A 20,073-nucleotide genomic window follows, 5' to 3' on the forward strand; every position below is an offset into this window, starting at 1 on the left:
AACGTGAATGATCTTGACCTTGTCCTTAGGAAGAGCAATTCAAGCTAAAACTCTGAATTGGACTTAGTTACTAGATGAAACCAACCAATAAAACAATCAAGAACTATCCTTGATCGCTTACTATGCACCAGACACCACTCAAGACATTTTTCCTGCATTGTGTGTCATTTGACCCTCACAGCAATCTTAGGAAGCCAGTTCTATCTTAGCTGCATTTTACAGATGAGGAAGCTGAAGCCCAGAGAGGCTGGTTGACTTGGCCTAGGATGCACGGCACATGTGGAGCCAGATGTCATTCCCGGATGTGGCCGAGCGGGGGCTGGACGTGCCAGTGTTGTACCACACTGCCCCCTGCTCTCTGCCTGGGTGAGGCTGGGGTCATGCTGGCTGTTTGGCTCTCAGGGAGCAGAGAGGTCTCCCAGAGGCTGCAGGGAGCACGCCCCTTGAATCCCCCCTGTTCCGGATTCTACCTGCAGAGGGCAGTATTGAGCATACACTGATGCTTCCCTACCAAGCCTCAGTTCCTCCAAGCCCTGGGGTGTAGGACTTGGGGTCAGGGAAACATTCGGCCTTCAAACCAACTGGGCCCACGGAGGGCATGCCCTAGCCCTGACACTGCACGGGCCGGTGCAGACATCATGGGGGTACCACGAGTCAGTGCGTGGCAGCTCTATCCTTTCGCCCAGACCCAGCAGCTCCACTCACAGAGCCACATGTTTTTGTTTTTTTGTGGTTTTTTATTTTGGTGGGGTGGGGAGACAGAGTGTCACTCTGTCACCCAGACTGGAGTGCAGTGGCACAATCATAGTTCATTGCAGCCTCCAACTCCTGGGCTCAAGCAATCCTCCTGCCTCAGCCTCCTAAGTAGCTGGGACTACAGGTGTGCACCACCACGCCCAGCTAATTTTTTTGTATTTTTAGTAGAGACGGGGTTTTGCCATGTTGGCCAGGCTGGTCTCGAACTCCTGACCTCAGGTGATCCACCCACCTCGGCCTCCCAAAGTGCTGGGATTACAGGCATGAGCCACTGCACCCGGCCAGGGCTGCATGTCTTTAAGTACGTGACTTTACCCCACTGTAACATGAGGCCAATAGTACCCACCTGGCAGGCTTAGCGCAAGGCTTAGAGAACTTAAATGCAACCAACCCAGCACCTAGGAGATGCTTGACAAGCAGGGGCCAATCACCAGTGTTATCTACCATGGGGGCCACACCGTGGTCCAATGAGAAGCTGCAGGAGGAGGGAAGTGGAGACTCACAGAGGAAAACTGACTTGCTCAAGGTCATGCAGGTGATTAGACAAAGAGGCAGTGGCCAGGTGCGGTGGCTCACACCTGTAATCCCAGCACTTTGGGAGGCCGAGGCGGGCGGATCACGAGGTCAGGAGTTTGAGACCAGCCTGGCCAACATGGTGAAACCCTGTCTATACTAAAGATTAAAAAATAAATTAGCCCAGCGTGGTGGCGCGTGCCTGTGATCCCAGCTACTCGGCAGGCTGAGGCAGGAGAATCGCTTGAAACTGGGAGGTGGAGGTTGCAGTGAGCCGAGATCATGCCATTGCACTCCAGCTTGGGTGACAGGGCGAGGCTCCATCTCAAAAAAAAAAAAAGAAAAGAAAAAGAGAAAGAGGCAGGGTGGGAGAGGACCTGGGTCTCAGGGGGCCACACAGGAGGGTGCCTTGAGATGTCCCAGACCTCCTTACAACAGGAGGGTGGTGAGGGATGGAGGGAGCATTGGTGACTTCATTCCCAACCCTGACACTGCCCAACATACTCTGTGGGCATGAGGGCCCCTCTGTGCCCTGCCTTGTGCTGGGCACTGCAGATGTGGCCTGCCTGGGAGGAGCTCTCAGTCTGATGGGTTTGTGGGTTTCCTATAGGAGACCTGGTCAGCCAAAGTTAACCCTCACCAAGTTCCTGGTGTGTGTCCAGAAGAGACCCCAGTGTAATTGTCTGACGGGTGTTCCTGCCGCTGCACAGGAAGAATTCACTGAGACCATGGTATTACAGCGAGAAATAGTTTTATGTTTCTTAATTTTTAGAAATTTTTAGACAGTCTTACTCTGTCGCCCAGGCTGGAGTGCAGTGGTGCGATCTTGGCTCACTGCAACCTCCGCCTCCCAGGTTCAAGCGATTCTTATGCCTCAGCCTCCTAAGTAGCTGGGATCACAGGTGCCTGCCACCACGCCCAGCTAATTTTTGTGTTTTTAGTAGAGACAGGGTTTCACCATGTTGGCCGGGCTGATCTTGAATGCCTGACCTCAAGTGATCCACCTGCCTCGGCCTCCCAAAGTGTTGGGATTACAGGCGTGAGCCACTGTGCCTGGCCTAATTTTTGAAACAGAGTCTCACTCTGTCACCCAGGCTGGAGTGCAGTGGATGAATCTTGGCTCACTGCAGCCTCCACCTCCTGGGTTCCAGTGATTCTCATGTGTCAGCCTTCTGAGTAGCTGGGATTACAGGCATGCACCACCACACCCGGCTAATTTTTGTACTTTTAGTGACCGGGTTTCGCTGTGTTGGCCATGCTGGTCTTGAACTCCTGACCTCAAGCAATCCACCCACCTTGGCCTCCCAAAGTGCTGGGATTACAGGCATGAGCCACTGAGCCCAGCCAAAAGCGTCTTATTAATGCAGAGCCAGCCAAGCAGTAGGACTGGAGTTATTACTCAAATAAATCTCCCCAAGAACTCAGAGGCTAGGGTTTTTATGGATAATTTGGTGGGCAAGGGCCCAGGGAATGGGTACTGCTGATTGGTTGGAGATGAAATCACAGGGGTGTGGCAAACGGTCCTTATGCACTGAGTCGGTCTCTGAGTGGGGGCCACAGGATGGGCTGAGTCATGAGTCACACAGGTCCAGGTGAGTCAGTCAGTTGCCCGAATGCGAAAGTCTGAAAAACATCTCCAAAGACCAATCTCAGTTTCCACAATAGAGATGCTATCTATAGGAGGAAGTGGGGAACTCACAAATCTTGTGATCTCTCGCCACATGACTCCTGAGCAGTCAGATTATAAAAACGATGCGTAGGTTTTAGCAGCGTCCAGGCCCCTCCCATAATCCTAATCTCACGGCCTTTCGTTAGTTTTACAAAGGTGGTTTTGGTCTCTTGTATAAAAAGCAGGTTAGGTTTAAGGAGTAACTATTATCATCCTTGTTTCAAAGTTGAACTATAAACTAAATTCCTCCCCCGGTTAGCTTGGCCTACGCCCCGGAATGAGTGAGGACAGCCAGCGCGTGAGGCTGGAAGCAAGATGGAGTCAGCCACGCTAAACTTCTGTCACTGTCCTAATCTTTGCAAAGGCAGTTTGGCCAGGAGGCTGTGGGGAGACCTTGTGGGTTTTGCCAGGACCTGGGAGATTCTCGATCTATGTTTGGCTGTCCTTCTAAGCCAGAAGCTCCCTGAGGTTGGGGCCTGCCTGGGGTGAGTCCCTCCCTCCCTGCCATGCCCAGTCTAGCCAAGGCCTAGTTCAGGGCTCAGGGCACCACGTGGGGGAAGGACTGTGTTCCTTGTGCTGAATTAGGATTTATGGCTTTGGGGCCGGATGGGAGGCGTGCGCACTGATTCAGTAGGAGCGCTGCTGTGGTGTGTGTGTGGTTGGTGGGAGCGGGGCGGGCGGGGGGCGGGGGGGCTGGTTGGGGGGACAGGGGTAAAAGCCTATCAGAGGGAGGTCCCATCAGACAAGATGGGACCAAGAGTCCAGTTGGCTCTGCTGCGACTTTCGGCCTGTCACTGCCTTCCTGCACATCTCAGGGGTGGGAGGGGGACAAAGGCTGTAAGAGGTACCTGGCCCAAGCCTTAGGACTAGAACCCGGGCCAGGCGGGAGTGACCAGCCGGGACACTCAGGGCCTCCGCGCGTTCCAGCTGGGTGACCTTGACCCTCCAACTTCAGCCCCCTGCGCCCGGCTGCTCTCCCAGTGGTGGTGGGGAGCGGTGGGGGTAGACGGGGGCGCGCCCAGGCTTTTCTAATCCGGCGCTGGTGGGGGAGAACCGAGGGCGCCACCGCCCCTCCCCGCAGGTCCGGGGCCGAGGGGTGCGGCGCGCTCTCCCCACCGCGGTGCCCAGGTCCCCGGGACGCAGGGGCGCTGGGTAGCAAGGGGGGTGCGCAGGGGCGCGGGGCGCGGGGCGGGCTAATCCCGTATGTAAATGGCAGCCAATGGAGGGTGGTGTTGCGCGGGGCTGGGATTAGGGCCGGGGCGAATGGCTGGCAATCTTACTGGGATTACAGAACAAAGAGCCTCCCCGCGCTCCCGCTCTCCGCTCCGCTCCCCGCGCCGCCCCGCCCTCCGCCGCAGCCCGCGCCGGGGGTGGGGGCCGCCGAGCGCCAGCCCCCCGGCCGGCCGATTCCCCCCCCGCGCCCCCTCCCCGCGCCTCCCTCCCCGCCCTCGCCGCGCCGCCGTCCTCGCCTCCCTCTGCCTCTCCTTCCCCCATTCTCCCGGATTAATTAAGGAGGCAGCGGCAGGAGGCTGAGTCCTGGCCGCGGGCCGGGGCCGGGGCGCCGCTGGCAGGAGCGCTTGGGGATCCTCCAAGGTAGGAGAAACTTTTGCGGGGGGCGGGCACCGAGGCCCTTCTCCCCTTCTCCCCCACCCCCGCCCCCGATCCCCTCCGCCTCCTACGGGGGGGGGGGGGGGTCCTCGCCCCTCCCCCTCTCAAGGTGTTACAGGAGCTGGGGCCGGCTTTTGGGTGCCCGGGAAGGCACGTGACTGGGATTATAATTCGGGCCCGGGGGAGGGGAGGGACGGCCGCCCCCCACCTGCCCGGGAGGGGCCGGGAGCTGGGAGCTGTCACCCCCTCCCTCCTTGCCACCGGCTCTTCTGGAGGTGGGGGGCGTCCCGGGCCGGCGCCCGCAGGCTGCTGCAGTTGGCGAATGAGGTCAGTCGCGCTGCCCGCGGTGGCGGGCGCCGGGGTGGGAGCAGAGGGGGCTGGGAAGGCCGCGGTCCCCGCCTTTCCCCCCCTCCACCTTCTCCCGGTCTGGGCCAGTCCCTGGCCCGCGCCCCCAACTCCCAGGCGGAGTCCAGTCCAGCCAGGATTGCCCCAGCGGGGTGGTTCCTGTTGTGGACCTACCCCCCCGGCCCCGGGGAGGGGGCTGGCCTGTGTGGTGGTGGCCGCTGAATCCCGGGTGGAGGGGACTCAGAAGGTGGCAGTGGGGGGAGCACAAAGGGTTCCGAGGAGTAAGTTGGGGATACTCGGTCTGTGGGTGGTCTCTGAGTTCCTGCAGATGGGTGGAGAGGACAGAGGAGGGGCCACAGGGTGCTGAACACCCACCCGCCCCATCCTAAGTACCCTGGGCATGATGGGCTTGACACCTCTCCTGGGCTCCTCACCCCTGGCCAGCAGCCAGGGAGTGAGACCCTGCCTCGCCTGGCGTGGGCCCAGGGAAGGGGGCCGCTGTGCCGCTGAGAGTTCGTCCCACCCTCCTGGCAGTGCTGGAGGGGGCTGGAGCTCTGGCGTCTGGCCTAGTGACCCTACCTCCCAGGACCAAGGTCCTGCGGTGGGAGTCTCCTGTGTCCCCATCCCAGCTGAAGCGAGGGTGCTGGGACATAGGGGTCTCGCTGCAGGGCCTGTGAGGGGAGCACTGACTCTTGGATGGAGAATGTGCCAAGGGGTACCCCGGGATGGCCCTGGGCCTGGCGGGTGGGAGTGGAGGGCAGGCCCCCGCAGTTTTTGGAGGAGTGGGCATTTGCCGGGGTTTCTCTTAGAAGAGGAGAGGGGTGTCTAGAAGCCACCCTGGCGCGCCGCTGCCATGGTCGGCCTCTGTGTGTCTGGCTGCCCCGTGGCCAGGACTGTTGACTCCTTGGCACTGGCCCGGGGCCTTGGGGCTTGGAAGGTGCCCCAAGCAGCTCATTTATTTCAGCAGTGTCATTCCAGAGGGGAAGGGCACCAGCATCGATTATTTATTCTAAGCAGGAGGAGGTGGCTGGAGGCTGGTGGCTGCTGGCAGGGAGGGGCTAGGTATAAGGTAGTTAGGTGGCCGTCATGAACCGCCCTATTTGGGGCCCAGGAGGGTGTGAGATAGACTCTGACCTCTTCTGAGCAGGCACCTGCAGACCAAGGGACAGGCTTGGCCCCAAGGTGACAGGGTATCGGAACCCCCATCCTGCCTCTGGGGTGTGGGAGGCTCAAGTCTACACCTCGTTCTTCCACAGCCTGTTCTGAGGGTGACCTAGAAATTGGCAGTTCTAACTCAGAGGGTCCCACAGGACCCCACAGAGGAAACTAGGAAGGAAGGGTTGAAACTCCGCAGCCACTCAGAGCCTGCACTCTTAAAATGTTCGAGAACTTAAGGCCGATGGTTGTAAAACTGGGTCTTGAAGACAGCTTTGTAGGGGGCACGCTAAACCTACTTAAAAGGACTGTTCTCTCGATGCTGGGAGAAGGGTCATTTATTTGCAGTATGCTAATCACAAATAATTTTTATCTGTTCATTGAAGGCAGCCTCCCGGGAGCCCGGCTAGCCTTCTGATGAGGTGGTAGTCGTCAGCACTTGGTGTTTGGCAATAGTCTGAGTGGCAGCTGTAATCTAGGGTCTTGGAGGTAGCTGTTTTTGCAGCCTACTTGACTCCAGAGGCCAGGCCATCCACGGTTTGGTGACAGCTTGGTTGTTGGACCTGGGGTCTTGTGGATGGTGGGTGATGGCTTGGGACATTCACGTCCTAAGCATGACCTTGGAACCATAGACTGCAGCTCCCAGATGATTCTCATTCAGGGTCTAGTCTCTGACCACTCACTGCTTCCTCAGCCCACTCATAAATCCTGTAGTCTGGCCGGGCGCAGTGGCTCACGCCTGTAATCCCAGCACTTTGGGAGGCCGAGGTGGGTGGATCATGAGGTCAGGAGTTCGAGACCAGCCTGGCGAACATGGTGAAACCCCATCTCTACTAAAAATACAAAAAATTAGCCAGGCGTGGTGGCAGGCATCTGTAATCCCAGCTGCTCGGGAGGCTGAGGCAGGAGAATCGCTTGAACCCGGGAGGTGGAGGTTGCAGTGAGCCAAGACCGCACCACTGTACTCCAGCCTGGGCAACAGAGCAAGATTCCATCTAAAAAAAGAAAAAGAAAAAATCCTGTAGTCTTGCCGTTTTCCTGAATGGCCTGGCGCCCTCCCACCCCTGGCCTCTGCACACACAGTTCCTCTTCTCTCGAAGGTTCTTCTTGCCTTTCCCCTGAGGAGGCTAGGGGGCTTCCTTTATTAGCCCTGCCTGGCTAGGGTAGGGGGTCAGGATTATAGAATTTGCCTCTTTTCCTCTCCTTCTTCAGGACTTGGCTTGGCTGTGGTATCTTTGGGCTGAAGACTTCCTCGTCCTCAGGGCTGGCGATGGTACCACCTTTATATCCCCATGATGTCCTCTCCTTTTTTTTCTTTTTTTCTTTTTTTGAGACAGTCTTGCTCTGTGCCCAGGATGGGGTGCAGTAGTGTGATCACAGCTCACTGCAGCCTCGAACTCCTGGACTCAAGCCACCCTCCCACCCCAGCCTCACAAGTAGCTGGGACCACAGACAAGGGCCACTACACCTGGCTAATTTTTTATTGTTTGTAGAGATGGGGTCTTGCTATGTTGCCCAGGCTGGTTTTGAACTCCTGGGCATGAGGAGTCCTCCCACCTTGGCCTCTCAAAGTGCTGGGATGACAGGAGTGAAACACCGCGCCTAGCCAACATCCTTTCCTTCCTTTGTCCCAACATTGATCTTACTCAGATGTTTACATCTCTCTCCCCAATTGCACTAGGGACAGGAAGGGATGGAGGCTTGCTCCTCAAATACTTGTTAAATGGCTACATGTTTGAATGAATGAATGAATGAAATCCTGCTTTTGAGCCTTGACCTAAATGGCTAAGCAGACTCTCTCCTATTTTTCTTAAATGCTCATCTCTGGGGCAAGTTCCCCACCCTGGTAGGAGTCCCAGGGTCTCTCCCTGAACTTCCTGGGGCCCCCTCTCTCCCCACTACCCCAGCCTGTGTCTTCTCCCAACCTTAACCCTGGGGGCTTTGCTCCCCAATGTCATCCTCTCTGTATCTCTCAGTTCTCTGACTCTCGCCGTTTGTAAGTATCTCTCTCTCAGATGCGTGGCAGCCAGGGTCACAGCCAGGTTCTTTGGGACAAGCCAGGGGTGTATGCCCAGCTCCGTGGGGCCTGCAGAGGCTTCAGGGGACACTCATGGAAGAAGACCTGCAGGGCCAATTTATAAACAGAGGAGCAGAGCAGGACCCAGGGCTTGGAATCCATGCTGAGTTACGTTTTTTTTTTGTTTTTTTTTTTTGAGAGGGAGTCTCACTTTGTCGCCCAGGCTGGCATGCAGTGGTGCCATCTCGGTTCACTGCAACCTCTGCCTCCTGGGTTCAAGCGATTCTCCTGCCTCAAGTAGCTGGGATTACAGGCATGCTCTACCACGCCCAGCTAATTTTTGTATTTTTAGTAGAGATGGGGTTTCATCATGTTGGCCAGTCTGGTCTAGAACTCCTGACCTCAAGTGATCTGCCCACCTCTGCCTCCCAAAGTGCTGGGATTGCAGGCATGAGACACTGCGCCCGGTCCTGAGTTCAGTTTTGATTGGGGGGCTTCCGGGATAATATGGGGCCGCTAGGACAGGGACCCTTAGTGTGACTGGAAGGGAACTTCCTGAAGGAATTCATAGCAGAGGTGGAGTGGTGGGAAGGATGGTTTCTGGGGGAGAAGGAGATGCGTGAACCTGGCCAGAAGACAGTGTGTTGTGACAGGTGATTGCTGGTGAGGGGGTAACAGTCTCCAAGGTGTAGATGTTGGGGGCTCCAGATACGGCAGGAGGGGCCTGGCCTCTTGGAATCCCCTCAGCCCCATCTCATAGAAGCATGTGCTTTCTACCCAGGCTCCATACTCCGGAAGGGAGGCAGGACCCTGTCACTTTCTTGGCCTACTTTGGAAGTTCTCAGTCAGGTATCTCCAGGTGTGGCAGAGGGGCTTTGGCCTGTAGGGGGTGTGGTAATGTGGGTTTTGGAGGCAGAAAGCTTTTCAGGAAAGCCCCCTGGTCCATCACCCCCCTTTCTTTTTTTTTTTTTTTGAGATGAAGTCTTGCTCTGTTGCCCACGCTGGAGTGCAATGGCACGATCGCGACTCACTGCAACTTCCACCTCCTGGGTTCAAGTGATTCTCGTGCCTCAGCCTCCCGAGTAGCTGGGATTACAGATGTACACCACCACACGTGGCTAATTTTTGTATTTTTAGTAGAGACGGGGTTTCACCATGTTCGCCAGGCTGGTCTTGAACCCCTGACCTCAAGTGATTGGCCCTCCTTGGCCTCCCAAAGTGCTGGGATTACAGGTGTGAGCCCCCAGGCCCAGCCTCATCATCACTTCTTCACCCACCCTATTTTGGTAGCTCTCTCTCCACTCGTCCTGTGGAACTGATCCATTCTCGGTCCCATTCCCTTCTCTCTGGGCCAATCTGCACCTAGGTTTGTGGCTTCATGAGTATGGAGGGTCGTGCAGAAAGGGGCCAGGTCTGTAGGAACCTGGGTTCCTGCCCTGGAAATTTGCCCACTTAAGATAAGTTAGGGCCGGGTGCGGTGGCTCATGCCTGTAATCCCCAGCACTTTGCACTTTGGGAGACCGAGGCGGGCGGATCACCTGAGGTCAGGAGTTTGACTAGCCTGGCCAACACGGTGAAACCCCATCTCTACTAAAAATACAAAAATTAGCCAGGTGTAGTGGCGGGTGCCTGTAATCCCAACTGCTCGGAAGGCTGAGGCAAGAGAATTGCTTGAACCTAAGAGGTGAAGGTTGCCGTGAGCTGAGATCGTACCATTGCACTCCAGCCTGGGCGACAAGAGTGAAACTCTGTCTCAAAAAAAAAAAAAGATAAGATAGGTGTCTTGAATAAGATAGGTGAAATGGGTGAGGATGTACTTTATCTTACACGGTCTTAGGGAGTGTCTCAGGCGGTGAACAGAACTCTCTCGCCCCTGAGCTGGGGCCTGGCTGACCCAGAGCTATTTGTGTGCCCACCTGTCACCCTCCTTCAGGACCACCTGCTTCAGGTTGCCAGATTTAGCAAATAAAAATAAGGATGCCCAGCTAAAATTGGATTTCAGACAAGCAAGGACTAATGCAATATTTGGGATGAACTTCTAGCTAAAAGTTACCTGTTGTTGATCTGTAGTTCAGACTGAACTGGAGGTCTTGCATTTTATCTGCCAACCCTACAACTGCTGCCTCTGGGGCGGTGAGATGGATGGGGTTTGGGGAGGGGCCAGAGGTGTGTGTGGCTGACCCTGGAGTTGGGATCAGGGCTCAGTGGAGGCCCCGGGGATGATCTGGAGCGAGTTTGAATCGAGTGGAGCTGATTCACTGAATCATGGCTTTTTTTTTTTTTAACTTGTATTGAAATGAGGTCTCACTCTGTCACCCAGGCTGGAGTGCAGTGGCACAATCTCGGCTCACTGCAGCTTCTCCCTCCCTGGCTCAAGCGATCCTTCTGGCTCAGTCTCCCAAGTAGGTGGGACCACAGGCACACACCACCGTGCCCGGCTAATTTTTTGTATTTTTGGTGGAGACGGGGTTTCGCCATGTTGCCCAGTTCCTGAGTTCAAGTGATCTCAAAGTGCTGGAATTACAGAAGTGAGCCACTGTACCCAGCCAGCAGGGTCCTTTTTCATTTTTATTTTATTCTATTTTTTGAGACAGTGTCTCTCTGTTTCCCAGGCTGGAGTGCAGTGACGTGATCCTACCTCATTGCAACCTCCAACTCCTGGGCTCAATGTGATCCTCCCACCTCGGCCTCTGCACCTAGCTAATTAAAAAAAAATTTTTTTTTTTTTTTAGAGATGGGGTCTTGCGATGTTGCCCAGGCTGGTCTCAAGCTCCTGGCCTCCAGCAATCCTCCCACCTCAGCTTCCCAAAGTGCTGGGATTACAGGCAGTATCCTTCTAATGTCCTTGGTCAGGCCTCCTCCAGCCTGTGGCTCGAGGGTCTAGATCTCCTACTGGCCTGGGTGGCATGGAGGGTGTAGTCTAGGTGGCCTGAGGGGTGCCCAGGGATCCCCAGTTTGGGAAGTCCTTGTCTTCAGGGATTTCTGGCCAATGTGGTCTGTATATTTAGAGATGCTGGGAGGAGGGGGTGGGAAATTGCTGGAAACACCCTATTATACACCAAGTAAGATTTTCATGTAGGATTGGCAAGGCCTGAGTGCTGGGAAAGTGTCTGCAATGGCTACCTTTCAAAGCTGGGAGACCCCGCCACGGGGGCGGTTATGGACTTGAGGGGTTGACCCCACAGCACGGAGGCTGCTGGGAATTCCTGCACCTTTGCCATGCTGCCACCTGAGGCAGGTTCCCAGCACCTGAGCTGCAGCCTCTGGAGTGGGGGGATGGGGGGAAAGTAAGGGGCCGGGGTCATGGGGTCCACGTCCACCTTCCACCCGCCTGGGCAGTTTTCTTGGATGTAAAAGGGAGATGGCTCTCCCCAACCTGCCTGGGTCCCAGGGTGGTGCTGTAGTCCAAGGGACTTGGTGTGACCCTGTGGGGATGCCACAGCATGGGTGTGTGGGACCCCTGGGGGCAGGTCTGTGGTGGAGACAGGGTGGGAGGGCCTGGCTTGAGGGCTTGCTGTTCTGTGCACTTGAGGATGCAGAAGAGGCTGCATGGTTGGGGAGGGTAGGTAAGCAGGGGGCAGCTTAGCCCTTTCCCCTACTGTTCCCCATGACAGAGGGGAGACCCTCCAGGCTGTTTGTGTCTTAGATGGTTGGCCGAGGATGGGCCTCTTTTGCTGGCTGGGGTCTAGCAGGGTCTCAAGGTGCATTTTCTGGCTACTGACAGAACCACCATCAAAGCAAGTCCGTATCTTTTCGTCTATCCATCTTTTGTTACGCCAGCCAGTGAGGACCTTGCAGAGGCGTCAGGCCTGAGGGAGTCTCGTTAGGTCCTGGTCCCCAGCCCCCGGCTGGCACATGAGAAGGGCCCACTTTATATTTTATTTTATTTATTTATTTAAGATGGAGTCTCACTCTGTCACCCAGGCTGGAGTGCAGTGGCGCAATCTTGGCTCGCTGCAACCTCTGCCTCCCGGGTTCAAGCAATTCTCTTGCCTCAGCCTCCTGAGTAGCTGGGATTATGGGTGCATGCCACCTCGCCCAGCCAATTTTTGTATTTTTAGTAGAGATGGGGTTTTGCTGTCTTAGCCAGGCTGGTTTTGAACTCCTGATCTCAAGTGATCTGTCCACCTTGACCTCCTGGAGTGCTGGGATTACAGGTGTGAGCCACTATGTCCGGCCCCACTTTATATTTTATTAAAAATATCATTGAGCAGTGAAGGCTATGCTATACCAGGAACTTGCCTGGCTCACACCCTTATGTCGTCCAACCCCCGTCAAGACATAGAACAGCGCTTTGGGAGGCTGAGGCGGGAGGATGGCTTGAGGCCAGGAGTTTGAGACTAGCCTAGACAACATAGTGAAACCTCCATCTCTACAAGAAGTACAAAAATTAGCCAGGCGAGGTGGCTCATGCCTGTAGCCCCAGCTACTCAGGAGGCTGTGGCGGGAGGATCACTTGAGGCCAAGAATTTGAGACCAGCCTGGGCAACATAGCAAGACCCCGTCTCTTAAAACAAAAAATTAGCTGGGTGTGGTGATGTGTGCCTGTAGCCCCAGCTACTTGGGAGGCTAAGGCAGGAGGATTGCTTGACCCCAGGAGTTAGAACAATCCTGTAACCCCTAAAAGTTTTTGAAGCCCGTTTGTTCATCCTTGTCTCTTGTCCCGACCCCAGCAACCACTGATCCGTCTTCTGTATATGGTTTTCCATTTGTACAATGTCACATAAATGGAATCCTACAGTCCACAGCCTCTGAATCTGGCTTCACACAGCATAATGCATTTACGGCATTGCTGGGTACACGGGTAGCTGGTCCCTTCTGGTCCCTGAGTAGTGTTCCATGGTGTGGATATGCCACATACCTCTAGCCACTCTCCTCTCTAGGGAAATCTAGCAAACCGGCTTGGCCGGCCCTGCATCAGCTCGGGACCCCCCAGAAGAAGGTGGTTCCTCTTTCTCATTTTCACAAAGGCACCATCTGGCTGGCAGGGGGCCTGTGGCCTGCACCCCATCACTACCCACCCCCCACATCAAGAGCTGACCCCAAGCCGGGGGAGCTGCTCATCTCCGCCCTCAGAGCTGGAATTTCATCTTCTGTTTCTGGTGACTCATACCGTGAGCCCCGCGATGAAATTACACCTGCCTGCCGCTGCCCTCTGGGCCTCTGGCCCCATGCGATCCTCCCGCCGCCATCCAGGTGGGCTCTGGAGTAATTGAGGCTATGGGGCCAGGACAGCTGGAGGTTGAGGGCAGTGCCAGGGAGGGGAGCTGTCTGTGCCCTGGGGTGTCTTGCCCATCATCTTATGTATCCCCACCCTGTGGGAGTCTGGGGTTCCTGGTGGTGCATCTCTGGTCTTCACTCCTGCAGCTGTTTTGCTTGGGGTAGAAGTTTCATGTTTGCCTGAAATAAGAGCAGGACTTCTGAGGGTAGGGAAGGAAGGTGGTGAAGCCGCTGTTGCAGGGAGGAGCATGAGTTAGGATCAAACGGAACAGGGCTGGTCGAGTGATGTCACATCTCTGGGCTTTGGTTTGTTCATCTGTTCTTATATTATTTTGAGACAGGGTCTCGTTCTGTCACCCAGGCTGGAGTGCAGTGGTGCAATCATAGCTTGCTGTAGTCTTGAACTCCTAGGCTCAAGTGATTCTCCCACTTCAGCCTCCTAAGTAGCTGGGCTTGGAGGCACTTGCCACTACACCCAGCTAATTTTTTTATTTTGTAGAGATGGGGGTCTCGCCATGTCACCCAGGCTGGTCTCGAACTCCTGTGTTCAAGTGATCCTCCAACCTCAGCTTCCCAAGTGCTGGGATTAGAGGGGTGAGCCACTGCGCCCTGCCTGTTCATCTTTAAGTGGGAGAACAGAACACTAGGTTTGTAGGGCTGTGAGACTCAGCTGAGGGTAATGTGAGCGTGTGGATTACCACAGAGCCCTGGAGGGCCCCATGGGCCACCAAGGAGCGGGTGGTGGGGACATGTGAGGCTCAAGCCTCCTGTGCCCCTTTGGGCCAGAGTAGGACCACTTTTTTTTTTTTTTTTTTTTTTTTTTTTTTTTTGAGACAGAGTCTCACTCTGTCGCCCAGGCTGGAGTGCAGTGGCACGATCACGGCTCACTACAACCTCCGCCTCCCGGGTTCAGGTGATTCTCCTGCCTCAGCTTCTCGAGTAGCTGGGATCACAGGTGCGTGCCACCACACCCGACTAATTTTTGTATTTTTAGTAGAGGCGGAGTTTCACCATGTCCAGGCTGGTTTCGAACTCCTGACCTCAAATGATCCACCCATCTTGGCCTCCCAGAGTGCTGGAATTACAGGTGTGAGCCACCGCGCCCTGCCCTAGGACCACTTTTACCAGAGTTACCTGTTAGAGCTCTAAATACAGTTCTGGTTGCTAAATGTTTGGAATCCACTGCTGCCTGAGGTCAGCCCTGTGTGAACAGTGGCTATTCTGGTGAATGTTTTTGTGGCCAGAGCCTAGATTATGGTGGTTTACGGACTCCAGCCTGTCACTTGCCTGAGGCTGAGCCTCAGTTTGACCCTCTAGAAAATGGAACCACAGCAAGTACCTCCACAGGGTTGCCAGGTGGGCGTGAATGAAGCAGGGGACCCCAGCAAGAGTTTGTCAGTTTCCCATTGGCAAATCCATGAGTTTCCCAGGGCTCTCGGCTTCCTAAGGAGATGGAGCTTCCTGGGTGATCACATGTCTTGCGTGGGTGTCTTGAGAGATTTGGGGGGTTTTTACTTTGTTGTTTTTGTTGTTATTTGTTTGTTTTTGAGGCAGAGTCTCCTTCTGTCACCCAGGCTGGAGTGTAGTGGTGTGATCACGGCTCATTGCGGCCCCCCTCCTCCTGGGTTCAGGCAATTCTCCCGCCTCAGCCTCCCGAATAGCTGGGATTACAGGCACCTGCCACCACACCCGGCTAATTTTTGTGTTTTTAGTAGAGACGGGGTTTCGCCATGTTGGCCAGGCTGGTCTCGAACCCCTGACCTCGAGTGATCCACCTGCCTCAGCCTCCCAAAGTGCTGGGATTACAGACATGAGCACGAGCCACCGCACCCAGCTGGTTTTTACTTTGTTATTTAATTTGTTATTTGTGAAATCGTTGTGGTCCCTCTCTAATGAAGGTTGCCCCAAGTACCTTTCCCCTGTACCCCACCCTTGCCTCCCACCCCTACCGGGTTCCCCAAAGTCCTCAAAGGCTGGACCCTGGGGCCAGCACTCGGTGGGTAGCCTGGAAAGAGGTTAGCCCTGTGCAGGAAGGAAGGCCCTTGGGTGCTCCTGGGTGGCTCCTTGCAGCAGACAAGACCCACCGCCCACCCACCTGGCTCCAGGGTGGTCCTGGCAGCTCCAAGGGGTCTTGTGACTCTCTCAGTCTGATGTCTCTCTCATGTTTATCCAGGAGCTGGTTTTTCAGGCATGGCCGCTTCTTGCAGTGAGGCCAGGTGGGGAGAGGCAGGGCTTTGGGGAAGGAGGTGGTTACCCCTGCTCCCAGTGCACACCCTGGCTGCCACCTGTGGGTGCAGCCCTCTGGGCAGGTGGGCAAACCACATCCTCCCTCTTTGATCCTGGTCCACCTCCCCACCTGCCCCGGGCCACCAGCTTCCTGAGATATTCTCTTCTCAGCATATCCAAAGGAGAGATGCTCTTGGTGGCCCTGGGTCAGAGGCCAGGGCTCCCTCACTTCACAGCAGGGTGCAGTGGAACCATCAGGGTCTTTGAAGCCAGACACACCTAGGTTCAAATCCCAGCCTGACTGCTGAGCTGCTGTGTGACCACAGGCAAGTGACTGTACCTCTCTGAGCCTCATCTGAAAAAACAAGGATAGTTTTCTTATATAGTATTGCCAGGTTCTTGGGAAAATCGGTGTATTCAGTTGCGGGGAGCTAGCTGCCATCTCAGTGAAGAACACTTTGTCAGCTTGTCACATGATGACCCCAGAAGCTGGCCCTGTGGGAGCCCCACTCCCCCAGACAGTGAACCTTGGACCCCATCATTCCAAGATCTGTTCTTATTTTCTGCCTGTCTGGGACACACCTCCTCTGTCCCTGGGGTGTGGGGTGTGGGGTGTGGCATGCCTCAATTTATTTATTTTTTTTGAGACAGAGTCTTGCTCTGTTGCCCAGGCTGGAGTGCAGTGGCAGGATCTCGGCTGACTGCAACCTCTACCTCCTGGGTTCAAGCGAGTCTCCTGCCTCAGCCTCCCGAGTAGCTGGGATCACAGGCGCCCGCCACCATGCCTGGCTAATTTTTTGTATTTTTAGTAGAGACAGGGTTTCACCATGTTGGCCAGGCTGGTCTTGAACTCCTGGCCTCAAGTGATCCACCCGCCTTGGCCTCCCAATGTGTTGGGATTATAGGCGTGAGCCATTGCACCCGGCCAGCATGCCTTGGTTTCTGCTTCTGCAAACTGGGAAAACCTCAAAGGTAGAACTGGTTGGTCCCCTCGGCCTGCAAACCACTTAGCCCCTCAAGGTCACAGTCAGCCATCCCGCTTGTTAGAGGCCAGGCCCTGTTCTGGGGCGGGGGATACCTGTGGCTGCTTAGGGGACGGGAGACAATGCCACTCCCAGGTGTGTTTGATGGCAGCCTGCAGAAGTGGCTTTCTGCATGGCCCTGGAGGACGGTGATTTGGACAGAAGTGGAGGGCCAGAGACAGGACGTGACGGTGGGGCTGCTGCGTTGACTCCAGGTGAAGATCTGTATCTGATGGCCTCACTCCCAGGCAGCTCAGGGGTTCCCGTGGCTCCTGGAAAAGCTGCAGACTAGGCATGGCCAGGCCCTGCCTGTGTCTCTCTGTGCCAGCCACGATGAGCCTCATCGTTTCTAAAACGTACTGTGCTCCGTCTCGCTTCCTGGAACGCTGCTGCCTCTCCCCTAGAGCATGCGTAATGCTCCCCGGCTGTGTCCCTGGGCTGATTTCTCGTTGCAGGTCTCAGCTGGGTTGTCACTTCTCTCTGCAAAGCTTCCCTAACCTCATCTCCCTCTCCAGGTCACGTTAGGTGCCTCTTGTCTGTGTCCCCAGCCACAGCCCGCATCACAAACAAGACTATAATTGCCCTCGTGCTTGTCTGTCACCTTCACAGACAGAGTGTGACTTCCAGTGGGTCACGGCCCCATCATCATGTTGTCCTCCGCATCCCTGACCTTTGTAGCACCCTGCCTGTTGCGGAGTGGGCATCCTGTGCAACCTTGTCAAGTGAATTAGAAGCAAGCTCGGGGTGGGGACCCATGAAGGGTGGGGGCCTCCTCCACCCTTTTTCTTTTTTTTTTTTTTTGGAGACAGGGTCTCGCTCCATTGCCCACGCTGGAGTGCAGTGGCATGATCTCGGCTCACTGCAACCTCCGCCTCATGGGTTAAAGCAATTCTGCCTTAGCCCTCCCCAGTAGCTGGGACTACATGCACCTGCCAACACACCCAGCTAGTTTTTGTATTTTTAGTAGAGATGGGGTTTCATCATGTTGGCCAGGCTGGTCTCAAACTCCTGACCTCAAGTGATCCACCCGCCTCAGCCTCCCAAAATGCTGGGATTATGGGGGTGAGCCCCCATGCCCGGCCCCTCTCCATCCTTCAATCCCAGCTCTCGTTGGCGCTCCTCTACCCATCCCAGGAGCTGCTTTTGCCGGCCTGGCTGTGGCGTTCAGAGGCATCTGGAGGGCAGTGGCGATGGCAGTGGGGGCAGCTTGTCTCTCTGAGCCGAGTACAGCCCAATTTGGGGCGTTTCCCTCCAGGAAAGGCAGCTGATGTGTGCAGACAGCACAAGTGTGGAGTGCCAGAACAGTTAATCCTCTGGGCTATTTATTTATTTATTTATTCTGTTTTGTTGTTGAGATGGAGTCTTGCTCTGTCGCCCAGGCTGGAGTGCAGTGGCGTGATCTTGGATCACTGCAACCTCCGCCTCCCAGGTTCAAGCGATTTGCCTGCCTCAGCTTCCCGAGTAGCTGGGATTACAGGCATGCACTACCACGCCTAGCTAATTTTTGTATTTTATTTTGTATTTAATTTTTAATTTTTATTTTTTGAGTCAGAATCTCGCTCTGTCACCCAGGCTGGAGTGCAGTGGTTTGATCTCGACTCACTGCAACCTCTGACTCCTGGTTTCAAGCGATTCTCCTGCCTCAGTCTCCTGAGTAGCTGGGATTACAGGCACCCGCCACTGCTCCCGGCTAATTTTTGTATTTTTAGTAGAGACAGGGTTTCACCATGTTGGACCAGACTGGTCTTGAACTCCTGTCCTCAGGTGATCCGCCTCTGGGCTATTTAGACACACATGCTTGTGTGCACGCATGGGTGTGTATATGCACATGTATGTGACATTCCTGAGGCCACCGGCGGTGACGAGGCCTGATTACTTGACGTTCTGCTGAATCCTGACTGCCAGCCTGGAGCTTTACTCCCCAGTGTACACAGCTCCCCGAGTCCTGGTTAGTGGTAAAGAGGGGACTGTCCCCTGTCATTTAGGGCTGCATTTGGCTACAGGTAATTAAATACCCAACTGTAAATATAGCAAATATCTAAATATTAAGCCGGGTCAGGTGCAGCAGCTCAGGCATGTAATTTTAGCACTTCGGAAGGCCGAGATGGGCAGATTGCTTGAGCTTAGGAGTTTGAGACCGGCCTGGGCAACGTAGTGAGACCCTGTCTCTACAAAACATAAACATAATTAAAAAAAAAAAAAAAACCCAGCCAGGCCGCAGTGGCTCACTCCTGTAATCCCAGCACTTTGGGAGGCCAAGGCAGGCAGATCATGAGGTCAGGAGAGCGAGACCATCCTGGCTAACATGGTGAAACCCCGTCTCTACTAAAAATACAAAAAAATTAGCCGGGCATGATGGTGGGCGCCTGTAGTCCCAGCTACTCGGGAGGCTGAGGCAGGAGAATGGCGTGAACCCGGGAGGTGGAGCTTGCAGTGAACCGAGATCGAGCCACTGCACTCCAGCCTGGACGACAGAGCAAGACTCCATCTCAAAAAAAAAAAATATGGAAAGTATTTGGAGGATAGGATAGGTACTTATGAGTAGGTATTTGGAGGCTGGGGTGGGTACTTGTGAGTAGGTATTTGGAGGCTGGGGTAGGAGCGTGGTGATGCTTTTCAGGGTTCAGTGATGTCTCCAGGGACTTGATTCTGTTCTTCTCTACCATGTTGGATTTTCTTTTTTTTTGTAAGTTTATTTTAAAACTATTCCTTTAAAGTGTATAATTCAGTGTTTTTTTAAAAATATATTCACAGAGTTGTGCAGTATTCATCACTGTCTAATTTCAGAGCATTTTTTATCATCCTAAGAATCTCCCCCCATTAAGCAGTCAGCCCTCATTCCCTCCTCCCCCATCCCCTGGCAACCACTAATTTACTTTCCATCTCTGTAGATTTGCCTATTCTGGGCGTTTCTTGTAGATGGAATCATGTAATATGTGGTCTTTCGAGTCTGGCCTTTTCTCAGTGGGTATAATGTGTTCAAGATTCATCCACGTTGTAGCGTGAGTCAATGTGCTTTTCTTTTTATGGCCAAATAATATTCCATTTAATGGATAGATCATATTTATCTGTTCATCAGTTATGGACATATGGGGTGTTTCTACTTTTTATTTTATTTTATTTTGAGACAGGGTCTTGCTCTGTCACCCAGGCTGGGGTGCTTTGGTGGGATCATGGCTCACTGCAGCCTCAAACTCCTGGGTTCAAGGGATCCTCCTCCGTCAGCCTCCCAAGTAGCTGGGACTGCAGGCACCAAGCCACCACCCCTGACTAATTTTTAAATATTTTTTTGGTAGAGACGGCATATGTATTAGCAAGGCCCTGTCTCTACCAAAAAAGATAAAAATTATCATATTCTTTATTATGATATCATTATACCATAAAATTCACCATTTTGTTTATTTAGTGTTTTTAGAGATAGGGTTGGCCAGGCTCTGTTGGCCAGGCTGGAGTGCAGCGGTGCAGTCATGGCTCACTGAAACCTCCATTTCCCAGGCTCCAGCTATTCTCCTGCCTCAGCCTCCCGAGTAGCTGGGACTACA

General features: G+C 54.5%; 1 protein-coding gene across 10 annotated transcripts in view; it reads left to right on the plus strand.

Annotated features, from left to right (window-relative positions):
* Nucleotides 1-4,252: 4,252 nt before the first annotated feature.
* The window catches only part of GTF2IRD1 (GTF2I repeat domain containing 1), a 148,561-nt gene continuing 132,740 nt past the window's right edge, over nucleotides 4,253-20,073 (plus strand). For 4 of the 10 annotated variants that reach the window (XM_063708148.1, XM_063708151.1, XM_063708146.1 and 1 more), the window contains exon 1: nucleotides 4,254-4,531. The gene's annotated coding sequence lies outside the window, so the exon portion shown is untranslated. Of the gene's footprint in view, nucleotides 4,532-4,641; nucleotides 4,874-20,073 lie in introns of those variants that run through there. The other 6 variants (XM_063708147.1, XM_063708150.1, XM_063708145.1 and 3 more) reach the window with 5 other exon arrangements.

The sequence above is a fragment of the Gorilla gorilla genome, chromosome 6 (assembly GCF_029281585.2).
Source record: "Gorilla gorilla gorilla isolate KB3781 chromosome 6, NHGRI_mGorGor1-v2.1_pri, whole genome shotgun sequence".
NCBI lineage: Eukaryota > Metazoa > Chordata > Mammalia > Primates > Hominidae > Gorilla > Gorilla gorilla.